This window comes from Micromys minutus (assembly GCF_963924665.1).
Source record: "Micromys minutus genome assembly, chromosome: 4".
Lineage (NCBI taxonomy): Eukaryota > Metazoa > Chordata > Mammalia > Rodentia > Muridae > Micromys > Micromys minutus.
This window is the reverse complement of record NC_137973.1, coordinates 72,735,174-72,758,179: the sequence shown is the minus strand read 5'-3', so window position 1 is coordinate 72,758,179 and position 23,006 is coordinate 72,735,174. Positions and strand designations below refer to the sequence as shown.

At 37.8% G+C, this 23,006-nt stretch overlaps 1 protein-coding gene across 2 annotated transcripts in view; it reads right to left on the bottom strand.

The window, feature by feature from the left end:
• UNC5C (unc-5 netrin receptor C) overlaps positions 1–23,006 on the bottom strand; it is a gene marked incomplete at both ends in the record, with an annotated part of 354,396 nt that overhangs the window by 64,891 nt on the left and 266,499 nt on the right. The gene's annotated exons all lie outside the window — the stretch shown is intronic.

Sequence of the window (23,006 nt, the reverse complement as noted above, 5' to 3'; positions counted from 1 at the left end):
TGGCTGCTTGTCCCAACATAGGTTTTGGAGTGTATGTAACATCATTTCATGCTATGAACTGCATCCGACGGGTGGAAAGTTTCTTTCCAAGGTCACATTAGGCATCCCTCACCTGCCAAACATGCTGATTCTGTCTGTGCTACATTATTCTCAAATGTCAATGAACCCGTTTGGAAATACAGTGCTCAATTGTTTCCATTTTGCCCCGCAGGCAGACATGGGGAATAAGCATTGCTGAGCCCAGAACCCAATCAAAAGTAACAGGCAAAGCATTTCCCAATGAACCCAAACATTTTGCTGTTTGATTTGTTTACTCTTCGCAACTTACCTGCTGTTTCATAGAAAATAAAATAAGGCTATAACAAAGCTGAAAAGGCATTCCAGACATCATGGAGCTTTAATAAGACAACATACATATGATTTACCTGTAGCTTCTCTGCAACATATGGATTACATTTGCCTGAAAATGCACAGACCTTAAAATATAGCCAAATGCCAATTTGGACATGCATATAAGCCAAAATATTTGGTGGGGGGAAGTATCCCTACCAACTTCAACAGAATCCAAATAGTTCATAAGTCACGCTCAAATCCTTTTTTGAATACTTCTAGTATTCAAATCCTTGGCACATAGTTTGGTTTTGGAAAATCTGACCTAAGACGTGACTATTCAACATTATCAAAACATTGTTTTACTATGCCAATACCCATTATTGATTTAACAACAGCTTTCTGTCTTTGCTGAATAAAAGAAGAGAATTATTCTTGTGCAACCTGTCCTTCTGGGGGGGTAAACAATTTTTTATCTTAGCAAGATTTGTTTCCCTGTGAAGCAGTCTTCCTGTAAAGGAAAACAACATTGGTATTTACCACAGTTACATTTCCTCTTGCATTACAGTGGATGTGGACACAGGTAACCTTTAGTAAGAGGGAGTCAATATTGCTGCCATTTTCTAAATCTTAAAGAGCTTCTTCAGCACTGTGAGATGTCTAGAAATTAATCTCTAAGGCTGTCAGTGAACTTGACACAACACAATTCTAAGGCACTTCCATATTGCAAGTGATGGTTAGTTACAGTTTTCTAATCCATAGGAAAAAAACCAGTATGGAGGGGGAAAAACAAACAAAAAATAACCATAATTCTGAGAACCAGATTGGATGAAGGTACAGAGGCGAACCATTATTTATAGTCATGTAAATTTGGAAGCAGTTAAATATAATTGATATTTGCACTAATGGTAGCGAGAAAGAGAAGGGGATCCCTTTACAACTGGATTTTTAAATATGAATTTTGTTGTCAGATGCAGACCACATATGATGCAAGTGGCTAGCTACAATATACGGATATGAATGTTTATGCAAGTTCCCAAAGCCAAGTACTATCAGACAGCTACTTGACAGTACTGATCTGACAGTTGACTTTATTATTTATTATTTCTTGGCCATGGCTATCTGTCTGTGGTGGCTTTAAATAACAGTGGCCTCACAAGCTAATAGGGGTGTCATTATAGGAGGCTTTTTGGGAGTAGCGGTGGTCTTGTTGGAGGAAGTGTGTGGACTTTTTCATCTCAGAATCTCAAGGTCATTCTCAATGACTTATTGTCTCTCCTGCTGCCCAAGGATCCAGATGGTGAACTCTCAGCAGCTTTTCTACCATCATTTCTGCATGAATGCCTCCATGCTTCCTACCATGATGATAATGGACTAATCTTTCCCTCTAAATTTTGAGCCACAATTAAATGTTTTCCTTTATAAGAGTCACCACGATCACCATGATCATGGTGTCTCTTCTCAGCAATAGAAATCCTGACTAAGACACTGTCCCATCCTGAAGCTCTTTTGACCACTGACAGTGGGATTACTGATTTTGTACTCAGAACAAATCTTGTCTCAAGAGAGTCCATTTTACCAACTATCTTTGAATGATATCCATCAGACATATGGACTCTCTTTCACGTGACTATGTCTATGACTTTACATTATCCTCTATAACTTCCCTGTCTGTTACAATTTTGTGTGTACATAGACTCATAGATACTGAGTTCTAGGGTACTGTTCTCTGATGTTCCCACCCTGAGATCATATGGAGTCCTTCTCCTGAGATTATATTTGAATTTTCAGTTTCCCGTTCTGTCTATTTATTTTAGCTCAAGTTTTTCCATCTCATTTTTTCCTTGGAGTGTTTCCTTATTGACTTATATTCAACACTTAAACCCATGACTTGCCTTTGGTTTCTTTACATAGATCAATACTCGGTTTAACAACAGAGTATAAGGAGACCGCAAGTAATATTATAAGCCTCCAGTTTCTTGGAAGAGTTTATTGCATGGAAGAAAGGACTCCATTTACACAGTTGACAAAAGTTTTAAGAGCCTAGCCTGATTGCTTGGTGTATGGTCATTTTCATTTCCTGTGCATGATCTCCATGTGTGGTGGAGCATGTAGGACCTGAGAAGCCCTGTGTTGAAGTGAATGCTGTAGGTACTTGAGGAAGTACACTCATTTTCTCCCCTAATGACCTTTATGATCATAGAATCTCTTCATTGGGCAGTTTCCTGTGTTGACCTATATAACTGCCTTGTAAAAAATGGTGGGTTATAGTACTAGAAAGTGCCACAGAAAAGTAGAGGGAAGCTCTGGCCAAGTTTCATAAGCTCTGAGTTCCTGTACCCATTCTGTGTTGTAGCCCCTGCTCCAAGATCAGATCCCTTGGTATAAACAGGTTTCTTCTGGTTTAGAACCAGACAGTGGAATCCTCCAGAATGACATGTCTGCCTTTTCTATTCCCCATCTATGCTTTATGCCTTCTGAGGTCAGTGTTTCTCCTGAAACCTTCCTAAGCAGACTTGTATTTGGGTTTCTAAGTGAAACAACCCTGAGTCTAGGTTTAGGTGAGTGCATTTATTTTACACTTTTTCTAGATCACCTTCTCCCATCACTCTTATTTTTGCCCATATATGATACCTACATTATTTTTGTAGTAATCTAGATTTTGTAGCAGATCTGTAGTAATTTCTAATAATCTTTATTAAAAACTACAAAGATGAGATATTTTATTTCTTGGCCCTACAGTCCTAGACCTATCGGCAACAATCTTGTTCTCTTGGATCACACATTCTTTGTAAAGTTTTTCACAGTAGGATAAGTCGGGGAATGTTTCTAATATATCAATCCTAAATTTGACCTTGAAAGTAAATCTGTCCCAGAAAAATAAAGATACTCAGTTTAAAGAGATCTATCTTCAGCGTTTTAAAATCTCTCCCAGGGGTTATAAAATACTGTTAGATTATTGACTTTCAAAATGAAATCTCTGAATAGAGCCAGCACAACCTCAGGAGGAAGATGAAATGCACAATTGCATCTTCTACCCACGTATTCAAGCAGCCATCAAAACAGGAGCTCCAGACACTTATGTGTATGCGAGCATCTTTAGAGAGATAGAGGGATTAGTATAACTTTTGTCATTATCACTACATGTGAACTGCAATGTCCAAAACCCAGTCCTTTTCCCATTTCTCCCCACCCCTGATCATCCATGCCTCTTTACTCTAGAACCCTTCACCAAAACTCCCAATCTGTTTGCCTTCCAATTTTTTTTTATTGGATATTTTCTTTACTTACATTTCAAATGTTATCCTCTTTTCTGGTTTCCCCTATGAAATTCCCCTATCCCATTCCCACACCCCATGCCTCTATGAAAGTGCTCCTCCACCCACCCACCAACTCTATCCTGCCTCCCTGTTCTTGCATTTCCTTATACTGGGGCATTGAACCTTCACAAGACATAGGGCCTCTCCTCCCATTGATGCCTGATAAGGCCATCCTCTGCTACATATGCAGCTGGAGCCATGGGTCCCTTCATGTGTACTCTTTGTTTGTGGTTTAGTCTCTGGTAGCTCTGTGGGGTCCGGTTGGTTGAAATTCTTGTTCTTCCTATGGGGTTGCAAACCCCCTCAGCTCTTTCAGTCCTTTTTCTAATTCCTCCACTGGGTATTCCATTCTCAGTCTTCTGGATCTGCCAGCCTCTCAGGGGACAACTATATTAGGCTCTTGTCAGCATACACTTTTTGGCGTCCAAAGTATTGTGTGGGTTTGGTGGCTGTATATGGGATGGATCTTCAGGTGGGGAAGTCTCTGGATGGCCTTTCTTTCAGTCTCTGCTTTATACTTTGTTTTCATATTTCCTCCTGTCTTTCCAATTTTAAAATCTAACTCTAGTGTCTACTTCGATGCACAAATCCTGCACTATGCTTAACTTTACTCTTCAGTTTTAGGTACCTACTTGTCCTTTACAGCTCAATGTCTGAAAAGAACATCTATTTTCAGGGCTATTCTGAATGGGCTCATGATCCACTCATGGAAGCAGAATGTAGACCTTTAGTTTTCCTAAGTCATACTGTAGTTTCATCTGCTGTCTTAGACAGATGCTTTTTGCGTTGCTTTTCATTCTTGAACATTGCCTCCTTGTCTGTCCTTACATTTTCTAATATCACCCAGACAATAAACAAGCAGGAGAGTCTATTCCCAGTCTACCTATTGATGCCTATCTCTCACTAGCTGAAGGAGCTCTCTGAGATCCTATAAAGCAATGTTAGTTGGTACTTTCTATCCCTTTTTACCTCCCTTACTCATGGGCAAATCCCAGAAATTCTTGTTATCTTAAACCATGCAATCATTTATCTCTCTGGAATAATTTCTATAAATTTCCTACAAACATACTGTTATTATTCACAACTTCAAACCCTCTGTACTTATTCACATTCAGCTCACCTTTCTCCATGGGTCTTCTGAGAAGTCCTAGGAGACTGCATGGAGCTTCCTATACCCCCAACCTATTATGGTAGTTCTTTTATTTTCTATCTCATTTACTAAAATTTTACTATTTTTTCCCCACTAGAATGAAAGCTGCATGGTTTTTTAATCTACATTTTTGGTTCTTATATAACTCAACCTGGACTTGAATATATACCAAATCCTCTTGTATGAGTATTTCAAATACTATAATTCCAGGAATGGGCCACCATGTCAAGATTTTATGTCCTCCCCGTTTTAATTACTGCTGTTTCTTATGGTCTCAAACTTGCCTAAAGTTAATGTTTAGCCAGGATATCCTTACAATTGAATGAAAACAGGACACATAGTGAAGTGAAATTTGTTATGCACATTTTTAGTTCCTATAAGAAGGCTTCTGTTTGAATGTCAGAAATAAAATTAAGTATTTCTAGTGAGGACCGACTCCTAGTCATGATCTTAATTAAGTAGATTAATTATAGATATTGTTATGCTGGGGATTAAGACTTCAAATCCCCAGTGCCTTTGGGGATAGTCATCTTGCTGTGTGCCTTTAACAGAGAAGCATGAGCTCCAGTTACTCTGGGAGACTCCCACTTTCCTGTTACCATTTGAATCTAAGTTGATCTGTTCTATAGTCAGTGAGCCTTTCTTCTAAGATGTCTATAGAATATGTATTAAGCCTGCCTCTCCTTCTCCAGTATTTAAAAAACCCTATAGCTGAGCAATTTTTACAAATTTATCTAGAGATTATAGAATCTCTTCATAAACTTGCTTCCTAAGAAGTTGGGTTAGTGGCTTAATGGTAGTATACTTGTCTAGTCTAGCGTTAAGGAGAAGCAGAATTCTATCTCCACTAAGATAAAAATAAAAACACCACCAACCGCAGCAAGCAGACAAATAAAAAAGAAGGCTGAAGTATGTGCCTGAGTTGGTTCAATGCGTGATTAGCATTCTCTAAGATCATCCTCTGATCTCCAGTCTATACAAACTGAGTTTGGTGGTATGTAACTGCAAGAAAAGCCCTCAAGTAATGAAAACTCTACTCAAAGTCATCCTAGGATGAATGGTAAGTTCTAGGTTCCTCTGGGATACTCAAAACCCTGTCTCAAGAAGGTGAACAATCTTAACTCATGGTTTCAACTCATGCATAAACCTCAAGTACAGACTATGTGTAGGCATTGTGTTAAGTGCTGAAGAATAGACAGGCAAGATCCTGCTGACAGAGCTCTCTGTAGAAGGAGGCGGGGCATATTCACAATTGCAGTAGGACATATGTTAAGATAAAGGGAACCTGAGACTATAACATATAGAGGAGAGACCTGGTGGGATAAACATCAGCACTTGCTCTTGGTGATGGAATTCTGACTTCTGAGAGGCAAAGGGCATTAGAGTAACGGGGCCACTTAAGAAAGAGCATGTGCTTGGGCACATGCTAATCAGAATATAAAATGGATTCTGCAGGTTCTGGATTGGGAATCTGTGTGCAGAACAGGGTTAAGAAGGCAGAAACAATCTGAGGGCCAAAACAATGAGTTGTGTTTGGCCAAGTCTCATGAGAAATCCATGCAGGAAATCGTGATGCTGGCAAATGTTTAATTACTCAAAGTCTCCTTGCTTTTTTTTTTTTTTTTTTTTTTTTTTTTTTTTTTTTTTTTTTTTTTTTTTTCTGTAAATGGTTAGTTTTGAAAAACTTAAATCCTGATGACTTTTCTTTGGGTCAGCTCAATCTTAACATTAAAAATGGAACGTATTGATTTAAAAGGATATTTACAGTGCAAGTGGGCTGAAAAAATATTTAATTATTATTTTTGGCTTAAACAAAATGTTACAGCAATAATAAAAACTTAAATGTAAAAAAGAAAAATGTATGAAAGTAATTCTATTTAGCATGTAAAAGACTATCTGAATCATCAAGAGAAATCAATATGCAAGAGCTGTAACATCTAATTTAAAAAAAATGTTTCATGTGCTTGCTTTAGAATTAGCAATGCCAAAAAAATGATTTCTCCATGTTGAAGTAATTCCTTGCAGATATATATATATATTTGAGAAAGAGAGAGAGCATCTCTTGTTGTGTTGAGTTTTTATCATATTGAATAGTAATTAATTTAATTGTTCCAATGAAATTCATTCACAATGCATGCTTGGTTAGTCAAGTGTCACTATCTGCTCTGGCCTCTAATTCTCTCTGTATTTTTGTTATTGCAACATTTTTCTCTTTTATCCTCCATATTTCCTACTTGGCAAACTGATTCAAACAACAGAGAACCCTTTCAGTGTTAGTAGTTATCTTTAACTGTGTATAAAACACTCAAGAAGACATAAACAATAAGTTGAAGTTCAGAAAGCAATAAAAGCCATAAACCATGACTTTACATGGCTGCCACCATGCCCAGCACACTTCAGTTTCTATTCTGGGGTTCAGGAACTGTAGCTTTTGCTGTCTTCTGGGGACATATTTGGTGTTATTTTCTAAAGTGCTTAAAAAATTTTATTAATGGTGAAAAGAGTAGTTCAGGAGCATTACTAGAATGCTTTGCATATTCTGCTGTTAAAATTTGTTAATGTTGCCTATGCATATCTGAGAGTCTTCCAGGAAGTGGCAGTTTTTAAACTCGCAAAGAAAAGGCTGAATAGACTGCCTGAGTTCAAAGCTGAACTTGGTCATTTTGTGTTATTTGTGTCTACTTTGAATTGGTTTCTCATCTATGCAACTTGCTGTGCTTATCTATAAAATGAGAATAACTCTAGATCACATTTCATAAGGATTTGAAGATTGAAAGGCCTATGTCTAGCACACAATGAGTAGGTTAAAATTATTAACATTTAAGGAAGATATACTAAAGGATGTGAGAGTGGGCAAAATGAGAAGAACTCAAGAAATGAAAGAAATCATGCCAGTTTAAATAGCTTGAAATACATTAAAGTTTGAGTTCTTTTATCATTCAGCTGAGATTTATCCTTCATTCACTATTAAATAGTACTTGATCACTATGTAAGGAAGCATTGGATAGACCGATCGCCATTTGGCAGATACCAAAATATTAACATTTAAATAACTTGCATAAATTCTTTCAAACCCTGTTAGAAAACATCTTTGCATCAATTTTTAAAAGTATAATAGAATGTATTTTAATAGAAGACATTTTAACTGTATTAAATATGATATTTACTTTTATTTTGTTAGTAAATGTAAGAAATATAATAAGTGCACATTTATATATACACATTATTTCATATATATATATATATATATATATATATATATATATATATACATATGTTTCCAGTCATTCCTCAATACTTATTCTTTGTAGTATCACCCTCCTTATCCCATCTTCAATAAATAGCATGCATCTCATGGTCTCTATTACTTTAACTAGGCCTTCATAGATAATATTTCCTTCTAGTCACTTCAAAATGAAAAATATCTAAAAATAGTTTTCAATGGGTTCACCTTTTCTATGAAATCCAGCTGCAACCCGTTATGATCTGTCCTATAGACGCCATGTCTTTGTACATGCACAGGAGCTGAGATTCACAATGTTAAATCTAGACATCCTGTGGCTTGTGATGTTCTTGCTCTGCAGCAGGTGTGCTAAGTGAGAACATGAGATAGTTCTGCGAAGAAAAATACCTCACTTTGTGAATCCCGTTTCAACATTCAATCAAAACACCCAGCAAGTAAAATCACTTTCATACAATTCTAGCTGAAAGCATTAGCAAATAGGGAAGAGAGATCATTTATCCAGAAGACATACCCTGATGGTTTATGTACCACTCCAAAGCCATCTGCAACTCCAGGTTGCTACGCATTTACCTTTAGAAACTGCAGCCACGGGTGATTCATATTATTTTACTGCTTAGACTTCTGGGCCTCTGGGTCATCAACAAAGTGCTCCATATTTTTTTGTAGCTTCCTACTTTCTCTGAACACATGATATGTGTCCTTCTTTTTCAACAGTCATACTTCAGGTTTTTTATCTCTTAAACGTTACAATCCTGTAGCTCTCCATTTATTCACTTGCTTATTCACTTTTTACATGGCAACTCTCTAGAGTAAAGTTCCTTATTCTGCTCAAATGTTACTGTCAGAGGCAATCAGCATTCCTGTCCAATTTTCAAATGCAAAGACATCCTCGGATACTGACCTTACTGTGGTAAGTATTTGCTCTGGGTATACTTCAAAAACCCTATGTCTGATGCTTGCGGGCTCTCATGCAAGTTACTCACTCTCCCCATTGTATCAGCTCCCTCTCTTTACATCAGTATTTTTTTTAACTCTGTGCCCTGAATTGTCCAGAAATAATTTACTGCATCATTTGTGCCTAAATCTTTATTAGTTACAGGAGGGACCCAGGCACCTAGATTTTTATAGCTCCACAGAGAAGCCCACTGCAACTTTGCCTGAGACCTGAAGGTTCTTGTGCATTGGATGGACATATTCTTCACTTACGGCTGATCATTGTCAAACCATCAACATTAGTCTCAATTTTTGTTAAGTTCTGTCAATACTCCCAATTACTTTCTTGATAATTTCATCTAGATGTTCAACAGATATGAAAAGCAAGTACAGGATCAATCGTAATCTCTTTTCACATTGATCTATCTTTTAACTTCATATCTTACTGTTTATCTTAAAATAATGGGGTCTTGGAGTAAATTTTCAAGTTTAGTTCAATTAATTTCCTTCCACACCCTAAGCTTTTTCTTACTTAACAATGTGTGTGTATGTAGTTAGGAACTATATACAATGTCATAAAATGTCCTCACTATACTTTTTAAGGCTAGTGGGAAAATTTAACCCCTCAAAATTTTTTTTCAGGAGATGATTTTTTTCTCCACATATTTAGTTTGCTTATGGAAATCAATAAGTCATATACAATTTGTGCCGCTTTAATGAACCAAATTTCAAAAATGTACAGTCTATGAAACTATTTTGTTACTAGGGGGAGCAAAGAATGTCAAGAGTTTAAAAAAATGGTGCAGGAGGCTTTAGTGAGATGAGTGAGGAGCAGTATATGGAATCAGGACTAGTCAATAGTTTTAATGTGTATTTCCCTGGGGCTAAACTTAACTCAGAGGCTACTGTTAATAATTGGATGTTTTAAACACGACCTGGAGCCCTCAATGTTTCTGTCAAAAATTATATATCTCTAAATTCCTAATACCAGTCAGGAAAGTAAACACTTGGGAACAATACATTTGCTTTATCATTACCATGAATACCAACTTCTAAATCCTCATGTTAGAGGCCAGTGAGATGACTCAGTAGGTAAAGGTGCTTCCCTGCACATTCAGTGACCCGACTTTGATCCCCAAGATACACATGTAGGGAAAAGAGGATTGAAAGTTGTTCACAGATGTCTACCCACAGGCTATATCCTACACATGTTACAAACAAAATGAATAAATGGGACTTAAAATCTTCACTTAATAAACTTTCCTGGTAAAGGCCATGTTCACTGTTCACAGCCTTAACCTCTTGCAGTATTTGTCCACAAGAGACATTATATTTCCAGGCTTTGTGCACAATGCTAGGTTCCCAGCTGTTGCTGTAGAATTATATATTCAAGAATTCCCCGTGATACTCCCATCACCCAGTTTAGTTTATTGCCCATGGAATTCTCCAAATTATTAAAATATGATTTTGTTAATGAAGATTAATGACTCCCAACCTGATGATGAGATCCTGGACTGAAGTATACTCTACCAATTGTATGTTCCCAGGAAAGGTGTAAAAATGCCAACTTTACTTGTGCTGTTTGATTTTAAAAAACCAACTTTATGGTTCTTAGATGCATGATTTTATAGTTTCGGAGTGACTAATATTTTATACAAGTCGGAACTATTGGCTAATTTGTCAGGGGAAGCAAGGCTTTGCAGTAAACCATTGCTCAATAGTTCAGCCTTGAGTAAGTCCTACTGTGAGACCACTCCAAGGTTTTAAAACCATCATATTTAAACACTGGATATTTCTTTCTTTCTAAATACTTAATAATTATTTTTTTATCTATGACATGGACAGAGAGAGAATAACCTATGGTTCCCAAAAGCATATCCATTTGGAGCTCCCAGTTCATATGGCATAAGTTACAATCCTCAAATTCAATCCTGATTCTGTAAATTAATTTGCTCACTTTTATTCATCTCCCACTTTTCTAACCAAATATCACAATAGTTATGCTACCTAATACTGACCCCAAAATTTTAACTGATAGTGTTCTTAGAGATAGGAGGATGTACATGAGGAGTTTTTTAAATAAGATAGTTTACCAAGACATTATTTCTAAGAGTATTTCAATATTTTATGTTAAAACTTGGACTAAGAATAAAGCTGTATTCTGTTTTACAACTAAAGACTCAAACATAAATATTTGGGGGTAGAGCATAATTTTAAAGCTAATCATCATAGCCTCTTCTTTTTTCTCTATTCTTCTCAATCCTAAGAAAAAAAGGAATATATGCCAGTGTGAATCATACACAAGGAATGCATAACTGGTTTTCAGAATCATCATGTGTCTTTTCTGGGTTGTTGTTTTTAATTACAAGTGTCAGTATAAGGGAAAAATTACAAAATGGACACTGTGATTTTAATTTTCTAACCAAACTGTTTCTCAAAAAAACAAGTGGAATACTACTTTTGAAACTCAATAGATTCTACTTCACACCAATCATAATGGCTAAGATCAAAAACGTAGGTGAGAGCAGGTGATGGTGAGGATGTGGAGAAAGAGGAACACTCCTCCATTGCTGGTGAAACTGCAAGCTGGTAAAAACACACTGGAAATTAATCTGGTGGTTCCTGAGAGAATTAGAAATAATTCTACCTGAAGACCCAGCTATACCATTACTGGGCATACACACAACCGCACACACACACACACACACACACACACACACACACACACACACATACACACACACAAACGCACACACACACACACACACACACACACACACACACGCACATATCCCAACATATAACATGAACACATGTTTCACTATGTTTACAGCATCCTTATTTATAATAGCCAGAAGCTCGAAACAACCCAGATGTCCCTCCACAGAAGAATGAATACAGAAAATGTGATACATTTACACAATGAAGTACTACTCAGAGAATAAAAACAATACTTCATAAAATTTGCAGGCGAATGGATGGGGCTAAAAAATATCATCCTGAGTGAGGTAACCGGACACAAAAGAACTTACATGGTATGCACTCACTGATAAGTGGATATTAGTCCAAAATTTTACAATGCCCATAATTTAAACCAGAGACCATGTGGAACTTAGGGAGAAGGAAGACCAGGGTGTGGATTTTACAGGCCTGCATTGAGGTGGAAACAAGATCACTGGATCATTGAGGGAGGTGTAAGGAGAGGGAGACCTCAAAGGGAGAGAGGAGAGGAAAGAAATAATGGAGCAACATTAGGTACTTGATGGGATGGGAGAGAGGCACAGAGGATCACGGTCAGGATATTGAATATAATATGCAGCAGGGGAAGGGCATGCAGAACTAGAAATAGTGACTGGAGGGTCCCAGACACTGAAAAACTAAAGGCAACCAGGACCCAACAGGCATGACTTTAGCCAAAATGCAGAGAAGGGGGAGATAGAACCTATATAGATCACCTCCAGCAAATAGGCACACCCCTCCCCAGGTCGAGGGATGGAACAGAGACTGAAGAAAGGGCCATCCAGGGACTGCCCCACCTGGGGATCCATTCTGTCTGCAGACATCAAACCCTGGCACTGCTGCTGTGATCAAGAGGTGCTTGCTGATAGGGACCTTGTGTGGCTGCTCCTTGGGAGGTCTAGCCAGCAACCAAGGAGTGTACAGGGAGGGGTCCATTGCTCCAGAGACATAGGTAACAGAGGATGGTCTTGCCAGACATCAATGAAAGGGGAATCCTTTGGTCCTGTGGAGGTTTGATGCCTCAGTGTAGGGGAATGAGGGAGCAGTGGGGCAGAAGAGGGTGGGTGGGTGAGGGATCATTCTCATAGAGGCAAAGGTGATAGGGAGAGGGCAGAAGTGGGAGGGGGGATTGTGGTGGAGTAACCAGGAAGTGGGATATCATTTCAGATATAAATAATGGAATGAATAATGATGATGATGATAATAAAAATAATAATAATAATAACAACAACAACAACAAAAACAACAAACTTCAGGATTAAATCTAATGAGAGCATTAGATGATAAATATACACAGTGAAATATGTTTATTTCAATATAAGTGTTGACTATATGGGCCATATTTACTGGTAAATGTACAGTTTGAATTTTAGACAAACCCACAAACTTTATGTTAAGCTATTCTGATATTAAGAGACCATGTCAAAGACGACAATGTGTGGATCTTATAAGTCTTTTCTTTATACTTGGAGTGTCAACCTGAGGATAGAGACATTGCTTATAACATTATTATATTGGATAATTTGAATAACACTTCATCTCTCCCTACAGTCCTACTACATATGGACCATGAATGCCAACAAACTTACAAATGTAATACCAGAAGACTTTGGAAATTGGATATTTAGAACTACATAAATAGAAACTGTAGCAAACTAGAGTGACCTGGGAGCTGGTGTCTATTCCCGGCCCTTTCACTCTGATTCCACAGGTTTGATTCAAGAGTTTGAAATACTTCTATAGAACTAATCTCTGAATATTAGAGGTAAATAAACTTACAACATAACTACATTTTTACCAGCAGGACTATATAAATTTGTTGTTGTAATGAAGGAAGAAAAGACAACTTAAAATCTTTGCAGAGACCCTTCTTAGTTTGTGGGAGATACTCAAAATTTTCAATGCGTACTGGCACTCTTTAACTTAAAAACTTGCTGACCTAGGAATTGATTATGTATGATCTAGTTGTATATGTCAATATAAGAACCCAGGCACCTTATACTTTAGACTCTCTTTCCCTTTGAAAGACAGATGTGTTGTGTCTAATTATTCACTGATTGGTATCGGGAGAAACATTAACATAATTGGCACATTTGTCCTAATTAACCAAGGAAACTGCCACATGCCATCCAAGATGAAAAAGTGACTCCAGCAACCATTATGTAGAAAAATTCCCATCTATCAGAAAGGTTACATTGTTAATAGCAAACTGGGACCCACTGTGCCAGAACACTGCCCTAGAAAGCAACACAACAGAATCCTGAAGTGTATGCACACCTAGAGAGTGGGGAAATGGTGAAGAATTGCATATAGGTACATTAATCAAACAAATGGGAAAAGCAATTATTGGGCAATTATCAAATGCACACTCAGCCAAGTTAAGCTTCTCATAGGTGCATTAGCTAGTCCCTGGAAGCCTGCCAAATTCCACAGGCTGGTTTACGAGTGACAAGTCTGAAGTATTATTATTATTGCTGTTCCTATTATTATTATTTGCTTACTTTTATCTTCTTAAAATATGCTAGAACACAGAACATATGGATAGGTTTGACAAGCTTTAGTGCACTGTACATGGCCCCTGTTAATCTGAATTTAAGGGTAGGACATAGCTAACCATCAGGTGTTCTAGATACTTCTCAGAGAATGCTTTTGTGCGAGCTTTATTGTAAAATATCGATGTTGGTGAAGTGGTTGTGTGTGCAGTTGGAGTGCCTAAGATCATATTCGAGAAGTTCTCAGGTTGTGTCCACATGGGTGGGCACCACATCCCAGGGAACAAGGAATTCTCTGTTGCAACGCAAGAAGTGTTTGGTTCCACCTGCTCATAGGTTTGAAGTTCCAGGATTCTTCTCTTCCTCTTGCTTGCTCCATTGGCAATGGATATCCTACTGCCCCTATCTCAGATCACCAAGAAAGCATTCCAAGAATGGAGGCCACATTGGCTCTGCAGCTATTTGCTTCTTAGTTCTCCAAATGAACAAATAAACAAACATGTATCTCCTTCTCTGATAGCAATATTCAATATTCTTTATATCTTTCAGTAGGGCTATAAAACTAAAGAGATTTTATAGGCTCTAAAAAGTGTTAGTCTTCAAGCAAACTGAAATTCTATCTTTAGGCCACTGTAAAAATAAAATGGGCAAAGAATTAAAAAATTCAAATGGAAACTACAGTGACATTTTGCTCAGTTGTAACTTCTGCAGAAGGAAGGAGTTTGCCAAGAAAGGGAATTTGTTTTCCTCCCTTAATTGCACATATGTCTGGCTCATTGCTTTTGAGAGCTGAATGTACACAGACCATATTGTGGAGGCGATCCTGTCTTCAATTCTGTAAACTTCTAAAACTGAAGTTAGACCATGAAGAAATAAAAGCAAATGGACAAAGAACGTAATGTAATTCAAGTCTAATTGAGAAATGAAATTTAAATAAAAACAGGAAAAAGTCCCAAAGTTGAGTTACTATATATGACATCACCACACAAGAGAACAAATCAGCCCTGAATTTTGTTTAAAAGCTAAATTTTGTACAATAAAAGAGCTATAAATCAACAAGGCCATTGATGGATTACTAGCCTGTTACTACTTTTTACTAAGAACTTAACTTCCAAATAAGCAATATTTATTCTTACTTCTCTTTATCAGTGTAAAGTAGGCAAGACTGTGCTAAGCCTGACAATCATTAGGGAATGCAAGCCTATTTTTCTCTAGAATGTCTTTTCTCACCGACACTGACTGAGTTAAATAAGAACTTGATTAAAAATAAAAGATACCTTTTTATTTTCAGAAAGACAGTCTTGAAAATAAAAGGCCCCTCTGCATTGTGAATATGAATCTCCTTAGGGCTTTGCTCATGGCTGAAGCACAAGTGAGATTCTATGTAGAAACTGATTCTATTGACCACTGGGCTTAGGTCCTCTATCTACAGGCTGCTCCTGCTAGTAGGATTGTGGACATGGAATGTGGATATCCTGCTAAATATGGACATGGAAGATTTCATTTTCTTGTGACAGAATCAATAATTTACACATTGTCTTCATTTGGGAAAATCATATTTTATTTGCATAGTCAGCAAAATTATATTTGTTGTGCATGTTTTCAACTTGTCTTGTTGCCTTCTGCTTTTACAGAGCAATGGTTTTCTTTTTTCCCCCTTTCTTTCTTGATAAGAGCCAAGCTCTAAATACTCCCCTTGTCCCCATTCATATGGCCTGAAAATCTGTCTCCATGAAGTAGAAAGTGAGACCCTTTGTAGCCACATTTTGGGTCATGAAAATTCCTTATTTAAAATCTTTGCTGGGATCTTATGCATTTACCCACCATGGTTCTAAATGTCTTGCCATGTTTACAGTCCCTAACCTCCTCTTTTCCTGACCCCTGAATGTCTTCCTGTCATTGAATCTGAGATGAGAGGCTCCTACTTAGCCTTTCAAAGCCATCAGCTTCTGAGGGATTTGTGTACTGTCTCTGCAACTGGAGCTTTCTGACCCAGTTCTCTTCAACACTGGCTCCATCCTGTTGTCCAGAGTTCAGTGCAAATTTATCTCTGCAGAGAGACTTTTTGGCAGTCCTCTTGACCCCCCCCAACAAGCACCTAGAATGACCTGTGATTTTATTTCCTCTTTCAGACAACTCTGCCTCGTTCCCTTTTACTGATGGTTACCTGAAAATGCCTTCATTCAGCCTTTTTCTCTTTGTTTTCCTTGTCTCAGAACAATCACAAGCCATGTGGGAGCAATAAGCCCAGAAGACACACTTCCTGAATACATGGATTAACCACAGAAGATAGGATCTGCATTTTACATCTATAGCCTTGAAGGAACCTGGAATCTATAGCTGGTAAGACAGATGACTTTTATAGCTTACATGGTTACGTAAATTGATATATTGAATGCTAATTTAGTCATTAATTTTAACATACACAGATCCAAGGCCTTTTGTTGGGCTAACTGTAAAATACTAGAGACAGGTTAGGAGAAAAATATAAAGGTGTTACAATAGAAAAACATTTATTATTATTTTTTCTTTTCTTGGATATTATCTTTACTTACATTTCAGATGTTATTCCCTTTCATGGTTTCTCCTCTGGAAACACTCCATCCCCCTTCTGCTGTTCTATGAGGAGGCTCCCTTCCCCCTCTTCTGCCTCCCCATCCTGGCATTTCCCTATAGTGGGGCATCAAGCCTACACAGGGCCAAGGGTTTCTTCTCCCATTGAAGCCCAAAAGGCCATCCTCTGCTACATATGCAGCTGGAGCCATGGGTCCCTCCATGTGTACTCTTTAGTTGATGGTTTAGCCCCTGGAATCTCTGGGGGTCTGATTGGTTGACATTGTTTTTCTTTCTATGGGGTTGCAAAACCCTTTAGCTCTTTTAACTCCTCCATTCGGGACCCTGTTCTTAGTCCAATGATTTGTTGTGAGCACCTGCCTCTGTATTTGCCAGGCTCTGGCAGAGCCTTTCAGGAGAGACAGCTGTCAAATTGATATTAAGGGGAAAGCTTGGAATACCCAATATACAACATACAGACCATAAGGAGCTCAAGAAGACAGAAGACCAAAGTGTGGACGCTTCAGTCCTACTTAGAAGCAGGAACAAAATAACCACAAGAGGTAGAGGGTAGGAGGGACTTGGGATGAAGAAAGAAGGAAGAGAGCAAAAGAGGGTGGGTGCAGAATCAGCTGTGAGTGTAAATGGGGGAGATGTACAAAGGGTCAGGAAATTGAACAGAGGTCTGCATCTGTGGGGAACTGGGAGCAGTCAACAGAAAGTCCCAGATGCCAAGAAATCAAGGACCCCATGGGGATGACATTGGCTGAAATATTAAACAAAGGGGAAATAGAACCTGTAGAGACCTTATCCAGAGGTTAGGCACAGTTCCTGGTTGAGAATGGAGCCACCCACCCTTCTCAAAAACTTAACCCAGAATTACTTTCCAGCCAATATTTCTGATGCCAAGAAGTGCTTTCTGACAGGAGCCTGATATGGACATCTTCTGAGAGGCTCTGTCAGTGCCTTACCAATACAGATGTGGATACTTGAAGCCAACCATTAGACTGAGCATAGAGACATCAACAGAGGAGTTAGGGGAAAGACTGAACCCCACAGGAAAAACAATATTAACCAATCAGAACACCCAGAGCTCCCAGGGACTAAACACCAAGGAAAGTGCACATATGGAGGGACCCATGACTCCAGCTGCATATGTAACAGAGAATGGAATATTTAACATCAATGGGAGGAGAGGCACTGGGTCCTGTGAAGGCTTGATGACCCAGTGTAGGAGAAAAATGCTATGGGGGTGAGGAGTTGGTGGGTGGGTAGAAGAGCAACCTCATAGAAGTAGGGGGGAGGGAGGTGGAATAAAGAGGGGAAACTGGGAAGGGGGATAACATTTGAAATGTAAATAAATAAGATAACCAATTTAAAAAACCCTGTGTCTAGTTCTCCATGTTGTTATACACAGAACAGGAGGAAAATGTTACAGGCATACGAAGCGCTGGGAACAAGGATCCTTCCTCAAAAGTCCAAAGCTCTTCATTTCTCTCTTAGCCTCTCTTACCTGAAAAGAATGTAGACAATGCACCTGGCAGGAAATCCATCTCCTCCAATTACGAGACGTGGCATGGCTTGTCAGGCACTGTTCAGTGGCTGTATTAATAAGCAATTAGATAGAAAGCCACCTGATGTTGCACATTCGGTAGCGCCTCCAGCTGCCAGTAGGTTTTGGTCTTGTCAGTATCTACTTTAAAAAAACCTGTTTCCTATTTATCATGGCTAAACTCAGCAAAATAATCTATTCTTTCACACTTCACCCCATATTTTCCCACTCGCTAATTAGAGATGCAAATGTTGATAAATAAGAAGACTGTTTTTAAGTACAACTGGGTCAATAAGTTGAGCACTGTGCACTGTTCTTCCAATTAAACTTCTATGAGAAATAGCTCAATTATAATTAGGGAAGCAATTATCCCCTTGTTAAAGGTGAAACAAATCACAGGTTTTAGTGAAATGTTCTGTTTTGTTCCTTCTACCATGCCCCAAAGACCTTGCCGCCATTGTTGGTCTGATTCAGTGATTCCCATGAGAAATAACCTGATGATATAAAGCATCCCTGGCTTGCCTTATGATAGTACCATTTTCTAGGCATGAACTCCAATGAGTAGAGAGGGATTAATTTGATAGAGTGCTACAATTATGCCTTGGGAATGGCCCAGCACCCACTCTACATCAAATTAATTGTCTTGCTTCTTTGGGGAGAAAGGAGAAAGTCTTGTTGTTGAAATGTATTCAAATGTCATCAGAAAGGGAAAGAATCATTTCAGATTGACCTCAGGAAATGTGCTATCAAAAAGACCAAGCAATATTATCCAATAGTATTTCTGAGTTAAGCCATTCTTTCTTTTAAGTTGTCTACTTCATAATTTTAATGGTATTATTATTAATGCCCTCTGGAATCTTTGGGCTGAAATAACTCCTGAGTAATCTTCCATTCCTAGTCTTGGTAAGTTGGAATCCTGCTCCTGCTCTGGGGATTCAGACCAAAGGATACCTCTGTCCCCAATGGGGTTCTCTACATGGGTTATCCCATTGTGGTAGTTTGAATAGGTATGGCCCCTATAGATTTATGAGTTTCAATTCTGGAACATAGTGAGTAGCACTATTAGAAGGTATGGTCTTGTTGATAAAAGTATATCACTGTGGAGGCTGGCTGTGAGGTTGTACATGCCCAAGCTATGCCCAGTCACACAGTCTTCTTCTGCTGCCTTTGGATCAAAATGTAGAACTCTCAGCTTCATCTCCTGTACCATGTGTATCTGGATGCTGCCATCATTCCCACCATGAAAATAATGGATTGAACCTCTGAAACTGTAAACCAGACCCAATTATAAGAATTGCCTTGGTCATAGTGTCTCATCACAGAAATAAAACCCAAACTAAGAAATAGGTGAAAGATATCATTCTTCTAGAAATTTTCGTTTTCTAAAGGTCAGCCTCTCTATTATATCAAACATACCTCATTTTATTTCTGAAGTATGTTTAATATATTTGGATATTCTATTGTGACCTCTAGTTTGCAATCATTAGAGATTAAATAAGAGCCTAATTTCATATTTCTTCTCTTTTTAGTACAGAGGGAAGGATAAATAAACTCCACAGTTAGAAGATGATGGTATATAGGCTCTGCCATTTACCCCACCATACATTCACTTGCACCTGGTGTTTAATGCTAAATCAGCTCTGAATACATTGCCAAAAAACCTGAGTTTTGATCTACTCTTTAATCCTGACTGGATTCTTGGTATCCCTTGACTGCTCGATGAATTAGTTACTGAGGACATTATATACAATACATCAAAAATTTCTCAAGCCACTGTGCCTATGATATGGACGCTCTGCTGTTGTTAAATACTTACAAAATCTCTAGTCACACAGAAAGAATATTGAAACTAAGAATGTAGAGTGAAAATTAGAGGAAGAAACAGTAAGCTCTAGAGTTCTAAAACCCTATTGTTTCATTCCTGAGATAAAAATATTTTACTATTACCAATGAATCCGAGAAGGCACTCACTGCTGCTTGTAGGAGGATGAATTGTAAGTAAACTTTGGCTGGTTTGTTCTTTCCTTGAGACTTAATATTTTTGCCATTTGGACTCTAAAGATCAAAGATCAAAGAAGAGTAACTTCTGCTCAAATTTTCTCTTTGGGAGAAGCTACAAGGGCTATTGGACTTTTCCTGCAAGAAGGACTAGATGAATGACAGTAGCTAATGATTTAGCGAAGACAGTAGAAGTTCATGACATTTGCTACTACTACAGCTTGGATGGGAAATGTTCCCTCTAGGCTTGTGTATTTGAATGGCAAGTTTAATATTGGAATTAATTAGATGACAGTTTAATATTGGAATGTTATAATACCTTTTGGAAGTAGGAGTTTTCTGGAGGAAGTGAGTTGCTGGAGATAGGCATTGGGGCTTCTTATACTGGGGGTAGAGGGGTGTTGGGGTTTATTATACATAACCCACTTCCTCTCTCTCCTCTCTCTCTCTCTCTCTCTCTCTCTCTCTCTCTCTCTCTCTCTCTCTCTCTCTACTGTACCTGCAGTGAAAGTAGCTGTCCCTGATTTCTGCTTCTGCTGAAATGCTTTCTCCATTTTTTAAATTTACTGTATCCCCTCAAACTGTTAGTCAAAACTTGTCTTCTCTGAAGCTGCTTCTTGGCAGGTATTTGGTCACAACAATGAGAAAAGTAATATGGTAGGTGATTTGATTAGCATCAGTGAAAAGGAAAATCGTGTTTTAAGTGTCACATTCATCTGTAGCACGAATGGTCTCCAAGCTAACCAATGGCTATAGAATATAGGAGGCACCTTGGTGATTCTTCACAGAGCAGAAGTTCCTCTGCTATGTATCCCAAGGTGCTCAAGATGAGAAAGGTTCAGTGGCTTTGTTAGGATATTGAGTTCAATCTTCTTGGAATTAGTAACAATATAATAATAGTATAAATAATAGTTCTTTGAGGATCTACATTTAATGCATAAGTATCTTCTTTATACAACTGAAAAATCTGGATACAAAGAATTTAACTACCTTGCCTAAAGTCAGAGAGTAAATTATGACCATGCTTGGATTTAAATCTTAAATTTATAAGGAGATTCAGTTGCTGTCCCATGAAGAGACTATCAGATACCCAAATAGGGGAGGTACCAGGTATTATCACCTGAGCAACACTATGACATTATATGCACAAACACAAAGTGATCATGATAGGGGTTAGAATTTTATAAATGTGTCTGGTTTAACTAGCTAGAAAAAACATACTGCTTTTTGATAATTTGCAAATAATGCATCTTTCTTCAGGAAACCAACCACATACATGTAAAGCAAAGACCAGTTGCTTTGATCAGCCATGTGTTCACTGAACAGTCACTGTCTAATTTTCTTTCAGAAGTAGTTGCTTTGGACAGCAACAAAGCATACATCGATCTAGCTTGACTTTTTAGGGGATGATCTAATGATCATAAAAAAGATGCATTTTTTTATTTGCTGGTCCCTGTTAAGATCAACCTCTTATTTGATATCACCTTTATGCCTTCAAATTCCATAAACAAATAAATGAAAATAATATGCTGAATGCATTATATTGAAACTAAAAATGATCAAATAATCTCTTAACTCCCAACCTATCTTTCATTTCTTTTTAACATTTTTTCTTCTGCTCTTGAGCAAATATCAGCCAGAGAGTGTGATATGAAGGCATCCAATGACTTTATGATCTTGGTGATTTTAATGGTGTCAAAAAGAATCTACACAGGAATGTATTAGCTCGATCTTAAGTATGTATGTTTGATCTCTACCCTGAATGAAAAAATAGAAAAAGTAATATGTATAAAATATAGTTCTTTGAATGTCAAATGGGTGTATGATTTTAGCTTTCCAAATGTTAATTAGACTCTTCCCAAGTGATGATACACATAAAATTCATAGCCAATTAGTTTGAAGTCATGAATCTTCACTCCTTGACAAAGTGAACTACTTTGTTAAGACTGAAAAAAAAGAATACCATGTTCCATGTTCTTCTCTCTGTACAATTTTCCTGAGGACCAGCTGCTTTTAAGTTCCCTTGAGTAGAAGCCAAACTACAGATGTCTGTGCTGCTCACAGGATGCTTAGAACATCACAGTGGCTTCTGGAAAGAGTCTGCCTTAGAACCGCAAGCACAGAGACAGATGCACTATTGCATAACTGCAATGAAATACTGTATAGAAAAGAGTGCCCTTCATTTCAGCCACAGTAAATCATAGCCTGTGCCTCAAGGCTGCAGGAATTGGATGTAGTATTATGGTAGTGAGTGATACCTGTGCAATTTGTGATATAGTGCTGAAGAGTCCAGCGATGCTAATTACAAGGAAGATGTTTTGTTTTGTTTTTTGTTTTTTGTTTTTATTTTTAGAGTAGAACATGAATATATGTGATTTTTTTCATTAAGTAACAAAGATATAAATGTTTTTGCAGAAAATGGAGTCATTTTGCACATTTTTTCCAAATAATTTATTAACAGCATTAACTCAGAGGAGTAAGATGCTTGGATTTGAGGTTCTCTACCTTTGGCCTACCTAGTAGCAATTTTTTAAAGTCTGGAAAGCCACTAGAAATCAAACAGTAAATGAACTGTTTATAATTAATTTCTTAAGCTTTCAATACACTTTTTGATTTGTTCCAGAGGTAGAATTTCAAGATTTTAATGCATGAAAAAAATGAGCTGGCCCATGTGCACCAAATCCATGTACAGGTT